Source organism: Leptidea sinapis, chromosome 19, assembly GCF_905404315.1.
Source record: "Leptidea sinapis chromosome 19, ilLepSina1.1, whole genome shotgun sequence".
Classification (NCBI taxonomy): domain Eukaryota; kingdom Metazoa; phylum Arthropoda; class Insecta; order Lepidoptera; family Pieridae; genus Leptidea; species Leptidea sinapis.
Window position 1 is genome coordinate 12,298,462 of NC_066283.1, and position 16,670 is coordinate 12,315,131.

The 16,670-nt window shown below is 34.2% G+C and overlaps 2 protein-coding genes across 2 annotated transcripts in view; one reads left to right on the forward strand and one right to left on the reverse strand.

The window, feature by feature from the left end:
- Positions 1-16,670, reverse strand: part of LOC126969731 (GPI transamidase component PIG-S) — an 89,727-nt gene that overhangs the window by 71,921 nt on the left and 1,136 nt on the right. The window lies entirely within an intron of this gene.
- The window catches only part of LOC126969723 (protein I'm not dead yet), a 76,665-nt gene that overhangs the window by 37,753 nt on the left and 22,242 nt on the right, over positions 1-16,670 (forward strand). The window lies entirely within an intron of this gene.

A 16,670-nucleotide genomic window follows, 5' to 3' on the forward strand; every position in this document is an offset into this window, starting at 1 on the left:
ACGCCACAAGTTAGCTTATCATCCTCACCATCTGGATGTGTGGCGGTCCTCCACAGTGCGGTATTCAAGGAGCTTTCTTCCACGTACTTTCTTGAACTTCCTTGTGCGGTGTTTCCGGGACGATACGAATAAAACCTTAAAAATATTTATCACTGCCGAGAATAATTTCCTCAAAAGCAAGCCTAATGTACATTTAATAAGTCGTAACAAAGAAAACATTTGAAATTAGTTCCTATATTGTTAAATTTTTCATGCCCTTCTTTCTTGATGTTGTGTAAATAAACGCTTTACTTAAATCGCTAAGTATTTGCAGTTTTAGTTACTTACACAGTAGTCCTCGTTGTTTTAGTTTTACAGAATTTTCCAAAGACCAACGTAATTCCTGCTGGTTAATTCCAGCATCCTCACCAGTGGGAGGCTCCTTTGCACAGGATGCCGGATAGATTATGGGTACAACAATGGCGCCTATTTCTCTGCCTTGAAGCAGTAATGTGTAAGCATTATCGTGTTTCGGTCTGAAGGGCGCCGTAGCTAGTGAAATTACTGGGCAGATGAGACTTAACGTCTATGAGCGAGCATTGTAATTTCAGGGCGTATCAATTACGTTCTGCTCGTCTCGTCCCTTATTTTTATAAAAAAAAGGATGTGTTGTCATGTGGTCCTCCACAAAGCTATTTACAAGAACTTGTTTGAAGGAACGTTATAACCAAGTACGGTATTCATCTGTTCTGTGATTCCTCTAGTCCTGTATCTGACATCTGAGCATGTGGGCGTGGTTATCACCTCATATATATCAGATGACCCGTATGCTCGTTTGCCCTTTTACATAAAAATATGAGTTTCATATTGAAAAGGGAATGTTGAAGTGGTTTGATTGGTTACTATGAGGGATGTCTGAATACAACATTACTAATATTATTAATGTGAATGTAAGTTTGTTTGTTACACTTTTACGCCTAAATCACTGAACCCATTTTCATGAAATTTAGTACAGAGATAGACAAGAGCTTGGGAAAGGAAACATAGGACTTTTATCGCGAATAATAGGATTGGCGGGGTGGAAATTTATATGGAATTTCGTCATCGAAGATAACACCATAAAAATTTGTATTTAGGCGCTTGATAAGAAATAAATAAAGATTTGTTCTGATGTGTGGGCATGAAAGTTCTATACTTGGTATAAGAATGTATTAACCACAGCAGTTGATGTGTATTATTTGCAAAGTGAGTATATTAAAAAATAATTATTGCTGCCCAAAGTAACTAATGCACGCGCACGAAATCATAAAAGAAAATTTATAAATCAAATGTGGATAACAACCAGGGGCGTGCATTGGTCTTCTAGCAAGGTAGGCACTGTAGATTTAACTAGTCGTAGTTGAGCTTTAGTCCGACAGTACAACATAAGTTGTGTAAAACGTTGCTTGCTTCGTATATGCAATCTGTAGACTGACTCCCGTAGGTAGTAAATTAACTTTAACACTAGTGCTATATTTATTTATGTTCATAACGAGGTAGGCACTGCCTAATTGCCTATATGATATGCACGCCCTTGATAACAACGTTCGTTTTGTACATTGCACTGTGTTCCAGTTGCGTGAAAAGTGTGTTGACAAACCCTAGTGTGAAAGGGCCATGAAAGCATTGAAAAAGCCAATCTATGTATGTCTACCGTTTCATTATCCGTCACTTTCTTCTCAAAAGTGAATCTGAATAAGATGAAATAGCTTATAAACGTTACAATTGGTTTAATGGCTTACTCACCTTCACATAATTGTTGACACTACATTGGAAACCTTATGTCCACAACATTTTAATTGTTCTTGAACTCTATTTTATGGTTATTACTAGGCTTAATTATTTATTTATTATACAAATTTGTCCACTGATCAGCGCTTCATCAAAATAACGCTAGTGTTATGTGTATAAACTTCTTTATGCTATTGTTTCATGTAGAAGTATTTATATGATAGTGGTACGTGTTTTTAAATAAAGTTTGAATATGAGACACTAATATTTTAACAGTAATGACGTATTATTTAATTTAAATACATTTTTATGTAGATTTATACAGACTTACTGATAAACAAATTTCATTTATTGAGCGAAGCGAAGCGAAGTTGAGCGGAGCTCCCACCGGGTGATTCCAATTGATTTCTGTGTTAAATTGTTTCTCGGCCATTTAAAAAAAAATTGAACTTATAGAAAGCTTTCGATTTTCTAGGTTATTGTCGAGACAGAATTTTGATTTTCGACTTGATCAAATTAAATTTGCAGATCAGCATAACTTTCTCATGTGCAATGTTAGATACAAAATGTCTCGAGTTTGCCTGATTTTCTTATAATGTTGGTATTGCTCAAAATGTTAAGTATGACCGTGAAAAAGTTAAGTATTATGTATGTTCAGGCAAAAATCAAGAGTGATTCGACTGCCAGGTTCTTAATAAATGAATTTGCAAATAAGCACAAGTTTCTCATGTGACCAAATAAGGCGCTAATTCCTCATGTTTAATATTTATTGTTTTGTACACAGACTTAGTTAACGTCGCTTCGCTCAAATATACGCCGAAGCGAAGCGGTACGACGAGCGACCGCGGCATCCTAGTGTATTTGCAACCTTAGATCATTCATACATCTAGATAGACTGTGACAGCTGTGAAAACGTCGAAAAAATTGTGTTTACAATTAACCTCTATTTAGAGCAATTCACAAAGTGTCATACGAATCGCAATTGTAAAACGTAGCTTGTCACGCACCCTAAAGCATTATTCCTGGCCTGTTTTAATCGGTTGTCTAACAGCAAGAGACACTATCTAGACGTATTAATTATCTAAGTTTGCAACTTTAGCTGTTATAAGAACAAATGTATTTTGCCACCGCCAGTATGATCTAAGTGTCGGAAGTAATTGTTTACTGATTAATTCCTACTTGTTCTAGGCAACCTAGTAACATTGACACCAATGTCGATACAGCCTTAGAAATATGATTTACAGCCATCATTAATACCAACAATTGAACGAATGTACAATAATGATTGAATTATTTATGACGCGTTTCAGTATCTCGTAATCAAGTGATAATTGGCAAAAAACTGTATAACGGACTATTTTCGGATATCAAAGATGCAGGCACTTTTAATTTATCATAGCTCCGTTTAGCCAAATATACTACATCTGTAGTTTTATACCTATGTTTATCATATGGACGATTCATAGATTATCTATATATATAAGAATGAATTGCTGTTCGTTAGTCTCGCTAAAACTCGAGAACGGCTGGACCGATTTGGCTAATTTTGGTCCTGAATTATTTGTGGAAGTCCAGGGAAGGTTTGAAAGATGAATAAATATGAAAATGCTCGGAATTAAATAAAAACGTCGCGTCAAAAAAAAACTTAAAATAATAGTTTAAATTGAATAATTACCTAATTAGAATTTTTATATCTTTCTAACTTTCTCAGGAGGTATAAAATAAACTTAATTTAGCTAACTATAGTTGGTAGATTAACTACAGTTGTTAACTATCTATCAGATTACTTTTATGTAGACTGATAAGTCATAGGTTTGAGAGTGACAATGAAGTATAAAGGCGTAAAATGCAACGAGTTCGTGAAACTCAAACAGCCATAATATTTTCATTAGAGCTTACAAAACACCTGCCGGTGAACACACAAGGAGGTTTAATTCACCCACCATTGACGAAGTGCTGCCGTTGTGGGAGAAAATTTACAACCTTAAGCAATTATTAGACATATTTTCTATTATTGACAGGATAACGTCTGTCGGGTCAGCTAGTTATTTATAAATATTGTTCTCATGTAAGTGACAGTTTGTATGTTTTCAATGAGAATATCTTTAAACCAAAAACAAACACCTCTCAAAAGATAATAATTTTTAAACGTTGGCGGTATTTGGAAAAAACAGCGTTTCTTGAAAACCGGTTATTGTTAAAATAAGTAATTATTTTTAGATTTTAATAAATAAAACTAAGTATACTTTTGTTATCCATCCAAAGTATTGCGCATTTAAATGTTTTTAAAATAATATATTTATCTCTATCTATATTCTTATATAAAATAAATGTCTATATATATATATATATATATATATATATATATATATATATATATAATCTGATTCTCGGAAACGGCACCAACGATATTAATGAAATTTAGTATACAGGTAGTTTCGGGGGCGAGAAATCGATCTAGCTAGGTTTCAATTTTAAAAAATGTAGTTTTATCCGTGTTTTAATGAGAAACTGCTACAATAACATTAGAATACAAAGGTAAATTTCGCCACTATATACTAGAATATAATAGCTCAGATGTGACATTGAGTGATCCAGAAAGCAGAAGACCCCGGTCACTACCTAAGAACAATAGCTTTTTTATTACGGCAACTGTTAGATGCGGGAGTACGTTGCATCTTGACACTCAATGGCATCTTTCAAATTTTGTAACATAAGTTTCGTGATATTTTTCATTGATATTAATAAAGTACAAAATACTTACTCATGATATGTGTCTTTCTTATTTCTTGTAGTATTATTTTGACAAAGTATTACTACGCAACCCGGCATTTTAGTTTCAATTATAAGCAAAGTTTAACTGAACATGTGGCACGTCAACGACATACATTGTGCAAGACTGGTCTAAAGAACGCCCACTTAAGCGTAGTATTATTTGCGACTACGCCTGCGGAATCTAGTTGGAGCGCAGCGGAGACCAATCCTTATTCTAAGTTCAGTACATTATCTTTGCAGAGTCATTTCTATGCTTATGCCTATGGTAGCACCTAATTCTCAGACATTACTCACCATTCACTCGAACGGTAGTAGGTTCGTGTCCGGCATTGATCATAATTTTTTTTTGTGTATTAATCCTAGAAGTGAGGGTACTTTAAAATCATAACACATTAATATTCTTCCAGATATTTATTCCAGGAAGAAATCTTTGCTTTACTGTAATCGTGACGCGGTTTGGAGGTCACGCGGATTGCGGACGTTTGGGGGGCGTGCGCTATTACGTCATAATCAACTATTTTGATCGCGTCTGGATGGCGACGGGAATAGACATCGGATCTTTATCGGCTCCTCAATTGTTGTGCGTAGCGCCACGGCCGCAGTTCAGCTATGTAGACATACTACCAAATTTACGCACAGTAAATTGCACTTAATTAAATTCTGCAGCAACTTCTAGTGCCTATATTATTATATTTGGTACCATTCTGCTTAAATATATCTTGATAACAAACAAACATGTTGATAAATGTCCTTCCAAAGCATGTGTCATGTACCCGCGAAGATAAAAATGAATCCTATATTAATATAAGCGACTGGTGGTGGGGTGAATGTGTAAGGCAGGCCTAAAGACTTCTCTGTGCAGACGATAAAACTGATTTAGTGATATATAATCAGGATCTTGTTATATATGCAGATTAGATGATTCAAGATGGAAAAGAGTTACGAATGGATACCATATGGAAGGCTCTAGACAAAAGAGGAGATGGAGTGATATTTTTAATCAAAGAATTGGACTGGACTAGACGAGAAGAGATATAGCGTATTTAGTAATATAACTATTTGGGACGATATCTCTACAAAAACATTAATACGAAACTTAAAATTATGCATTCTAATATATATGAACTTAGTTATAAACTCAAGAGCATGTTAAGGAACCTAGATTACGAAGCTCTTGAGAATCTTATTCGTTATTGTCTACTTATATTACTACATACACACACACACACACACAACATACACCCTAAATTATAAAATAGTTTTTGTCATCATTAGTTGCATAACCACCATTGCTTTACCCCCTTATTCATAATGGTCCGCTAACTTAAAACAGCCGCTAAGGAGTGTTATTTCTCATTCTCACTTAGGTCAATAGAAGAAGACAGAGTGAGAATTAGCAATGCTTTAAGTTAGCAGACTATTATGAATAAGGGGGTTAGTCACTTTATGTTTGTGTTTAGGGGAGTCCTTAGCCGTGGAGGCAACTACTACGTAATTTATTTATTATAATTATTTAGTAATAATTAATATTTAATTTATAGTTAATTTAGTATCTATATTTATTTATGTTAATCTTAGGTAATTTTTTTGAAAAAATTGGAAAGAAATACAAATTAAGGGTATTTTATTTTATTTAATCAGAACATTGAGAATCATTGTGTCTATATTTTTACCCCTTTTTTCATAATGGTCGCTAACTTTAAACAGCCGCTTAGGAGTGTTTTTTCTCATTCAGACTTAGGTCAATAGAAGAAAACAGAGTGAATTCAAATTCAAATTCAAATATTCTTATTCAAAATAGGATGTGAAATCACTTATTGAAAGTCAAAAAAAACTACCACCCATTCCAAAGTGAATGCCTCAGGCCTGAGAAGAATGGGCGCAACAAACTCAGCGGGCTTGAGAGAATTAGCAATGCTTTATGTTACCAGACTTTTATGAATAAGGGGGTTAATCTTTGTGAATTACAAGCAAAATAAAGTTTATTTTGCTTGTAAAGGAGGGATACCTCAATATATAGATATTACTTAGGAGGAGATACCTCAATATATAGATATTACTTGATGCTGACAATAGAACTGCTGCGAAACTGTGTTACGACCTGACAAAGTATAATTCCTTTTGTCGTCTCTCCAAAGGTCGATGTGACAGTTTCTTGTTTATAAATATAATCAATTGTTATTTAATTCAATATTTGTTTGCGGTTGCTGATTCACGCGTACAAATAATATTTGGTACTAAAGTTCCTTCAACTTTGACATGATCTATAACGGCCGTTCCCATTATTCAAGTCTATCTCTTACTTGGGATAAAAATCGTAACTATCGTCGACTTTTCTGTCCCAATAAACTTACACGCTGACTGTCAATGGGACGACGTATAGCATACCAGTGATAGAAGTTTGTATGGAAATTGCAATTCACTGCGTCCCAATAAAAGGCGATAAAAATGACTTATCGGGTATATTGGGACAGCTTCGGATTATTGACAGATAATGACTGACAGTAGAAGGTAGTTATTTATAGATAGTATATTGGGAACGGCCGTAAATCTACATACTATGAGGCATAAAAGTTATTTATTTTCTCAAAATTGATTCCTTTAGAATTCTTTTTGATGTCATTTCCAACACTACCATCGCTTCGGAACCAAATGGTGCTCTGAGAGAGAGGAAGCAGCGGAAGAAACTCTACCAGCATTCTTTTTTTGCGCTCTTTTTACACGCTTTATAATCTTTACTTGTATGTTTGTATGTATGTTTGTAACTGACTACTTTAGACGCGATTTTGACCAGTTTTAAACGGCCAGATTTCATTCAAAATTTGTAGATTTATAGAGGACCGATGACAATACACTACTTTGATAAGATTATTCCATTATTCAATTTGCAACATAAGATTTTTGCCAATTTATATAATTTTTATCTACAGTCGATAAGGCAGGAATTGATGTTAAAGTACTTAATAGTTTTAAAAATACGCTTTTATAGAAAAATTTAACTAAAAAAATGAAAAATATTATTTATCTATATATATAAGAGATTTCCACGTATATAGTCACTCATCACGATATCTCTGGAACCATTAGTGCTAAAGACTTGAAATTTAGTAGGAATATTCTTTTCACCGAGTAGAGGTCAGCTAAGAACGGATTTTCCAAAATTCCATCCGCAAGAGTTTTTTTTTTTTATTATGAACACAACAACGTCTGTCGGGTCAGCTAGTTTTTAATAAACAATATTGTAATAAAATCGTAAGTAAGCGCGTCGTGTACGTTAAATATTTCAGAAAAAGCAATCATGCACGTTGTTCTTGTCTAACCGCGCGATGCCTAAAAAATGTTATTTTATTATTAAATTAAAAATGTTATTTTAAATTAAATTTGTATGGGCTAGTCTCAGAAACGGTTATGATGACGTGTTGTAGCAATCTCCCCGTTAACGTGTAAGAGATTAACACGTTTCTTTTTACAAATTTTATTTGTGTATTAATCCTAGATGTGAGGATTATCACTTTAAAAACATAACAAATTGTTTAGATTTACAAGACCGACATCTCAAGTAAATTTCCTAATATGCAAATATTGGTTATCAACTGTAAAGTGGATCCTGTAGACGAAGCCACAACCTGAGAGTGGAACAAAGCATACAAGATTTTATGACGATACGTCACTCGAACGGTTAGCTCAGTTGTTTAGAACACCGGCACGGAACGCCGGAGGTCGTTGTTCGGTCGGGTTCGAGACCCGCATCGTTCATAAAATTTTGTTTTTCAAATTTTATTTGAGTTTCTTGTTACTTTCTTACCTACACGAAGAAGACATTTGATATTTTTAATGACAAACATCCATTTGCATAACACCAGCTGAATGAATCGAGCGCTGCCGGCCTTCAATGGTACGTGTTCTTTGATTGGATTTCGGTTACTTTTCTTTGATTTTATATTAGCAACCCGGAAGATAAGTAAATGTATAAGCTCCTATACTGCTAATTACAATTTACAAACCGCCTCAACACCACAAGGTCATACATATTTCACTTTTACTTCCGTATCGTATCTTTATCACCATTAAAGCTATCTACAGAAATATAAATAATAGTTAAAAAAAACTAAAAAGCACCCCACGCTTTTTTTACAATAAAATATATTTTTTTACACTATTTTCAATTTAAATTAATTTTATATTTTTAGTTGAATTTTATATAAGGCGTGCTTTTTAGTTTTTTTTAACTATTATTTATTTTTCATTTTTTAGTCAAATTAGTGTAATGTCATCGGTCCTCGATAAATCTACAAAGTTTAAACGAAATCTAGCCGTTTAAAGTGGGTCAAAATCGCGCCCAATGAAGTCGGTTACAAACATACTGTATACAAACATACAGGTGAAGCTAATATAAAGCGTATAAAAATTTGAAAACAAATTTAATGATCGACGCGGGACACGAAACCGCGACCTCTCGCGTTCCGTGCGAGCGCTCTTCCAACTGAGACAACCGTAGTGACGAAAAGTTCATAAATCTTGTGTGCTTTGTTCAACTCTCAGGCAGTGGCTTCATCTTCAGGATCCACTTTACAGCTGACAACCTGCTCAAGCCCAATATTTGCATATAAGGAAATTGACTTGAGATTTCTATTTGTGTAATTAATTATGGGAGTGATAACCCTCACTTCCCAGAAGTGAGGGTTATCACTTTAAAACATAACAAATTGTTTAAAGCTATCTAGTGCCAATTTACAGCTCTTTTTGGTCTCTATGATCGATTGTGCATCAGCATATTTTTAGGACCTAACGTAATTTGCTTTGAATTATTTACTTTAGTTTGTGCATTTTTAGAAATAAACTTTTACGGACGACATCGCTTACGGATCAGTTTAAATATTTATGAGAAAAGTGGTGGTTGCTCAGAGGACAATGGAGAGGGCTAAGCTCGCAGTATCCCCGCGAGATCGAATCAGAAGTGAGGAGATATAGTAGAAGAGCTAAGGTTATAAGAAACTGAGCAGAGCACATAGCTCGAAGAACAGATAGCCTTTGGAGCAGTAAAGTAGTCGAATGGCGACCACGTAATGGAAGTCGCAGTGTTAATGGACCGATGATCTGGTCAAGACGCCACGAAAGGTTGGATGAGGGCAGTTCAGGACCGATCGTCGTGGAGATTCTTTGGGCGAGGCCTTTGTCTAGCAGTGGATGTCTTCCGGCTGAAATGACGATGATGATGAAATTTCGTGTGTTAGATTTTGACGTTCAATAAGTGATTTCCATTATATTCATGTATGTGTGTTATGGTATATATAAATAATGTAAATTTTACAAGAGACATTATTGTGCCTCATTTGCCCAGTAATTTCACTAAATTACTGGGCAAATGTGACTTAACATCTCAAGGTGACAAGCGCATTTCCTGTGGCATTCAGATTTTTTGGACTTTCAATCCTGAGCGGCGCTGCATTGTAATCGGCAGGACGTATCAATTTCCATCAGCTGAACATGCTCGAAGTATTTGCCAGGGCCACCTTGTCTACAACTATTGTGTGAGAGTACGGTAGGCATAAAAATCAGCAGAAACACGGCGCGTCTCAATACTAGCTCAAAACGGAGAGCTGCAGTAACTCGTAACATCACACAAACAATATCGCTTCTTGGGAAACAAGGACAATAGAGACGCCATTCAATAGCTGACGATGGAGCTCTGATTAAACAATTGAATCGTTCACTAAACATTCACAAGCCATTGTAGATCGTATTCCTATGACGTAAGCTGCTACTTTATAATCTAGCTAGCTGACCTGACAGAAGCTGTTCTGCTAATAGAAAATGATAAGGATTAATATTGCATTTGTGAAAACGGCTTTTACATTACCGCTTTATAATTGCCAAATAAACATTCACAAGCCATTGTAGATCGTATTCCTATGACGTAAGCTGCTACTTTATAATCTAGCTAGCTGACCTGACAGAAGCTGTTCTGCTAATAGAAAATGATAAGGATTAATATTGCATTTGTGAAAACGGCTTTTACATTACCGCTTTATAATTGCCAAATTTTGCAATACTTAAAATAGATACAGTATTACACAAATAAAACTGAAAACAAAATTTTATGAACGATGCGGGACTCGAACCAGCGACCTCTCGCGTTCCGTGCGAGCGCTCTTTCCAACTGAACAAACCGTTCAAGTGACATATCGTTCATAAAATCTTGTATGCTTTGTTCAACTCTCAGGTTGTGGCTTCATCTACAGGATCTACTTTATTTGTGTAATTAATCCCAGAAGTAAAGGTTATCACTTTAAAACATAACAAATTGTTGGGATATAGTATGTTATCTTTAAGAGATAGACATATGCCATCGCGGACTTTTCTGTAGAATTATGTAAGATACACAATTCCACCATACATTATTTTGTTTATCACAAAGGGTTTAGACAGCGTTTTCAACTTACTAACTTTTATTTGTTCCGACATCTCCAACAAATTTCATTAATATATACAAAAATGTATACAAAAATTTGATAAATTATATTCCATATACCCTCTTCAAGAACCACGCTGTTCATTGGTGAAAACAGCGTGAAGATAGATGCAGTAGTTTTTGAGTTTATCGCGAACAGACAGACTGTAGTGATATCTTTTTGCCGATTTAATAAATAATTTGTAGATTCAGACGAAATCCTTAACTGTTAATCCCAATGTATTATTTTAATTAATTTCCTACTTTCGACGTTATGGTATATACAGACTGGGAATTCTTTTACGGATTACATTAAATCTGTTTTCTAAATAATCGTAGACTAGAGATCATATTATATGAAAGCGGTCGTGTGACGAGTATCTGATATTGAGCGTACACCTGCCAATACCTGACGTTAGTTATGTGGATAAAATGTTATGCAATACAGCAAGACATTCATCGTTCCTCTGGTTCAGCAACCTTAAGGCGAAGAGTAGGCAGAAAACACGCAAACATGGTATTTTTATACAAATTTTGTGGTGAAAATATAGCATTTCGAGCTATGAACATTACTTAATCCTGTTACACATATGCTTGAGTCTTGTCTGTAGGTTGCTAATGCCTGCTGTTGGTTATAGTTCACACTCCCGAGTCTTTTTGAACTACCACTTTTCTTTGCAGTTAAACAAGTTTTTTGGCATGGCAGGACGTATTTTTTTAGTACTACTCTCAGAAAAGTTATTCTTATAGGTTTTACTTTTTTATGTAGGTACATTTATTCAGATTAGTAGTGAATAACTAGGATTGTAAGCAAATAAACTATTTTCCACGCAAGAATTTTGAAAATATTGGCTTTGTTACATAGATGGCGAGCCGGCAGCCGTGAATTCATATCGCTCAAGATCGCTAGCATTTAGTGTCGCCTTAATAGGCGCCAGTAATCACTAACTGCCGCTCCCCACGACAATAACAGAATTGCCTGACAAAACATTCAAGACATATCATACAAATGATTTAAGTTTTCTTTAGTGTTAATTCCGCCAATATTTGTCTTTAAACAATTCGACACGAGTCTCGTGCCAGATTTTGGCGAGAGAACACGTCCTGGGGATGCGTCGTGTAGAGGCGAAACACGTGTCCAATTGTTTAAAGACAAATATTGGCGGATGTAACACTAAAGAAAACTCAAATAATTTCAATAAATATTCAAGACATATATAAAAACTGTTTTAATGGGAATAGTTACTATAATATTAAGTAATATATTGAGGATAAAGAAGTTTGTAGTACGGTACCATGCATATCACGAGTCTCTGCGACCCTGTAGCATCCACTGACGTATTTTTAATTACATACTTACGTAATTAACTTTTTGACGCTTTTGCGCACTAGTGAACATTTAAGCATGTAAGTTTACGTAAATATATTTTTTTTCAATTTCATTTCCACTGTATATTTTCTACTTGAATATTATAAATATACTAGTTGACCCAGCAAACGTTGTACTGCCATATAAAGTAATAAAAAAAAATCAATATATGGATTATAAAAAATAGATGACTATCGATTCTCAGACCATAAAAATATATCGTTCATAAAATTTATCGTATCGTATCGTACAATATCGTACTACATTATATTCGATTGCCATCTTGCAACAATAGAGTTGCAAGGTGCGTACCTGTGGATGGAATAGAATAATATTAAAATCGCGATACAAAAATAGGTGTTGATCGTAGACGGGTAAAAATTTGAAGTTACCTAAGTAAGTTTTTAAGTTTAGCACCATACGGACAAGATCATCAAATAACCAAAGAATTGATGTGGCCAAAAGGCCTGGACGGAGGTGATCTTTACATTAAAAAGCGGCCATGTACGAGTCGGACTCACCCATTAAAGGTTCCGTAGCAGGCAGTAACAGAATACAAAAGTTCTCGCAGTTCGTTGTAACTTTGATCGATGTTTTAATAATAGTGTATTAATAATTAAGTTATTGATAATACGATTTATGATGTATTAAAACAAAACTACTTACTAGATCTCGTTCAAACCAATTTTTGGTGGAAGTATGCATGGTAATGTACATCATAATTTTTTTTTAGTTTTATCATTCTCTTATTTTAGCAGTTACACATTTTACCTCTTTGGAAGTGTCTCTCGCGCAAACTATTCAGTTTAGAAAAACATGATATTAGAAACCTCAATATCATTTTTGAAGACCTATCCATAGAAAATTGTTGAGTTTCAGTTCTAAGTATGGGGAACCACCAATATTTGTTGGTTTTTTACTTTTTTGTGTGAAAATCTGATTGCGGTTCACAGAATACATCTACTTCACAAGTTTCAACAGAATACTTCTAATAGTTTCGGAAAAAAGTGGCTGTAACATACGGACATACAGACATGACGAATCTATAAGGGTTTCGTTTTTTTTGCCATTTGGCTACGGAACCCTAAAAAGCGAGAAAGAGAAAAGCTTAACTTGCCCATACTATTTTGTTTGACTAACGCGAGTGGTACACTAATTTAATAAATTAATTTAGTATAAATTAACAGAATTCTTAAATTATTTCTTACACATTTAAATAAAACACTTTTTAAGGAATTTAACCACGTGAAATTTTAACTGTCTTTTACACTTTTTCCATGAAAGTTGCATGTTTTATTATTATTTTATACAACCCGACGTTTCGTGACCTTTTCAAAACATGTCCCCGTCCCCAATCCCCTGCAAACAATCTCTGAAAAGGTCGCGAAACGACAGGTTATCTAAAATAATAATAAAAAATTAACTTTTACGCTAAAACTAATGTAAAAATACAGTTACACGCGTGTTAATCCTTTAAAAGTGTTCTTTATTACATAAGGCAATAAAACTCGGAAGAAAACTCTTCGTTTGTCATAATATAATCTCCAGGGCTCTTATTCTTTAATATAATTCTAATGAAGCCAATACTGTATGCTAAGGCCATAAAAGTTTGACATAAAATTCTTTCAACTGCGCTACGGCAAAGGCCAGAGGTGATTAATTGTGTGTAAAATGGCGCACGTAGTTAACAATTAACTACGTAGTAATAATGTTTATTTAATTAATCATATTCAAGGGGCTCGCCCTGATGACGCGCGAACATCTTTATTATATTGAAAAAAAAAAGTTTTTTTACACGCGCTGAGCACTTGTTGGTGAATGAGACTCAACAGTATAGTCAGCGACATAGTCAACATTTTGCATATTCTTGGTTTATTCTCAGATATCTAATATATAAAATTCTCGTGTCGCGGTGTTTGTAGTTAAAGTCCTCCGAAACGGCTTGACCGATTCTCTTGAAATTTTGTGTTGATATTGGGTAGGTCTGAGAAGCGAACAACATTTATTTTTCATCCCCCTAAATTTTTTTTCATATTTTTTGACAATTTTTTATTATATTATGATTCAGCATTAAAAAATAGATACAACTTATATTTTTCGCCCTTCTACGATCTATAACTATTTTTGTATCGCGATTTTTATATTATTCTATTCCATCCACATATCCGCTATAGGGTTGCAAGATGGCAATCGAATACAATAATTGTAGTACGATTTTGGTAAGTCTGAGAATCGGTTGCTTCTACTAAATAATAATACAGCGTTTGCTGGGTCAGCTAGTAACTTTATATGAACTTTCTTATTTAAGTCTGTTGAAAACAGTAACGAAAGCACGGAGGATTGGCATTTGCCTATGTTGATACAAAACGTACCTATAATCCGCAAATCATTGCAATAAGATAATCCTATTGGTATTTATTTATTATATATTCATAACCGGAAAATGCTCGAGTAACATAACACAATGTGACGCAATACCTCGCAATATGCATAATCAAAATAACATTAATAGCCATTCGTAACAGATTCCCTCATTGACCTTACTGGCAATATCGTCCTATGGTCAAAAGCCGCCAGTGCAAACTAATTCCAATTTATTGTCGAGTATTTCTTTGACTTCCTCTATTCTTGTGACGCAAGTGGCGCCTCAATGTACGTCTTTATGCCGAACACAACATTGTGTGTTCAAAATAACGCGTAATAATAATACTACTGACATTGCAATAACTTCCAATTAATATCATTGTTTATATTATTATACGGTCTTGCTAGAATAAATATGAAATTGATATTCCAAGGCTGTGTTAACTTGCTTGAGCAAAGTTATGTAATGGCATGTACGTATAAAATTCATATAATCATACAATAGCTCAGTCCGTGAGGCCTAGAGGTGTGGATAATGTACAAAGTACTATCTATGCTGCTCAATCGGGCTATTGGAAATCCAATCGCTGGCAGTTTGTTCAATCAATGGATCAGCCTAGCTATCCAATGCGGAAATGCTGCCAGTTTACTTTGGACGCTTCCCCATATTGATCTGATCACCTGGTACACTTCCCCGTAATGATAGTTAATATAGTATAGTTAATATAGTATAGTTAATATAGTAATAAGCAATGTTTGTTTGAATAAATTTCATACAGTTAAACCACAGAATAGAGATGGATAGTTAGGTTAAACAAATGTTAATAATTCTATAAGTCGGACCATATACAGTTACAGTCAGAAATTATTTTAGGCCAGGTTTTCTTCTAGCAATAATCAGTAGTGTACAAGCATAATATGTATTTCCGTTTGAAAGGCGCCATAACTAGTGAAGTTACTGAGCTAATTAGATCAACATACTATCACAAATCCACAAGTGCAATTGCTAAAACCCCATAATTTTGTTTTTCAATAATGTGAGTGGCACTGCATAGTAATGGGCAGACCGTATCCACAACATCAGGTGAACATCTTGTTCATATCGTAATGATAATAAAAATATATGGGCATTCAATGTGGCATTATAATTTACACACTAGATTTTTTTAACAATAATAAGATTTAATATAATTGTTATTTTTTAGCAAATATGTGTTATAGAATTTACAATAGCAACCATATTAACTACTTACTACTTAAAACTGTTTTTTGACATACAACCAAATATTTTTATGGAGTTATCAAGGCCTATTCAAAGCTTGAAATTTCTTTGGTTTTGCAAGTTAATTGATCACTTAATACCATGTGAATACCTCCCCACCTGTTTCCATAAAAATCTTTAAAAGACCAAGTATGATCTTTTATTCCCTACACCGTTCTTAAGTTTAATATTAAAGACACAGAAAAACAGATTATTTACTGAAGAAAATTTAACATAGAGAATAGACTGACCCTGTAAAAGCAACTGCCATTTCTGTCTTATTTCTACCAATAGATACAAAAAAGAGTAGAATGTGTATGATCACACAATCAATATTCCTAAAAGAGAAAAATAATATTGGATGTAAAGACATAAACAAGGTTATTAATTTACAGGTGTGTGAAACTTTGCTATGCTTAACCTCTATAAGTCAAGAAATATTATGTCTATCCATTTTCACTGAAAACCTACACCCTTACTGAGTTGAAAGATAAAACTTACTATTTACTATACCTGTTAAACTATCTGCATCATTTTATTTAAGTTGATATATTTTTAATTAAATATTACAAGTATACTTATCTATACTAATATTATAAAGCTGCAGTGTTTGTTTGTTTGAACGCGCTAATCTCTGGTACTACTGGTCCGATTTGAATGATTCTTTCAGTGTTGGGTAGTCCATTTATAGAGGAAGGCTA